Here is a 618-nt window from a genome sequence, read left to right as displayed (position 1 = left end):
ATCCTGGACCAACCTCACTACCGCTGCCACACTTGACGCCATCAATGATGCCACCTGGCCAATCCATCTCATTAGGGGTCTTCCTCTTTTTCTCTGACCCTCCACCTTACCCAGCATGACATCCTTCTCCAGCGACTGTTCCCTCTGGACAATATGTCCAAGCATTAAGTTGGGAAATGTTAAGTTTATACCTGGTGACCAGGGCAGGAGGCATAATTAAGCATCAAACAACCTTCCTTTGAGAGAATCTAGTTCACTCCCTTCTTATTGCAGTGATCCTATCTCAAGGATACTGGACTTTAAAATGCAGATGAACAATTAAAGCAATAGCTTCCATTTCTCTAGCCTGTGTCAGATATGACTTTGACTTCAATCCTGAGAAAAAACTGAGGCTTTGAAAACAAGATGCCTGACCATTGTTCAAACCCCATGCTTTGAAAGCATTTATAAACCCCATTCTCAAACTCTGTACTCTAGTACTGTTGCTGAGATATACGGCATTTCCTAGTTCATATAATCTTGGTTCTACTTATATGGAGTCCTGGCGTGACATTGTGGGTTAATGTGCTGGACTGCAAAGTTGGTTTGAACCTCAAGACCGGCAGTTTGAGCCCACCA

The sequence above is a fragment of the Chrysochloris asiatica genome, unplaced genomic scaffold, assembly GCF_000296735.1.
Source record: "Chrysochloris asiatica unplaced genomic scaffold, ChrAsi1.0 scaffold00165, whole genome shotgun sequence".
NCBI classification, from domain to species: Eukaryota; Metazoa; Chordata; class Mammalia; order Afrosoricida; family Chrysochloridae; genus Chrysochloris; species Chrysochloris asiatica.
The sequence above is the reverse complement of the archived record's forward strand: the minus strand, read 5'-3'. Positions refer to the sequence as shown.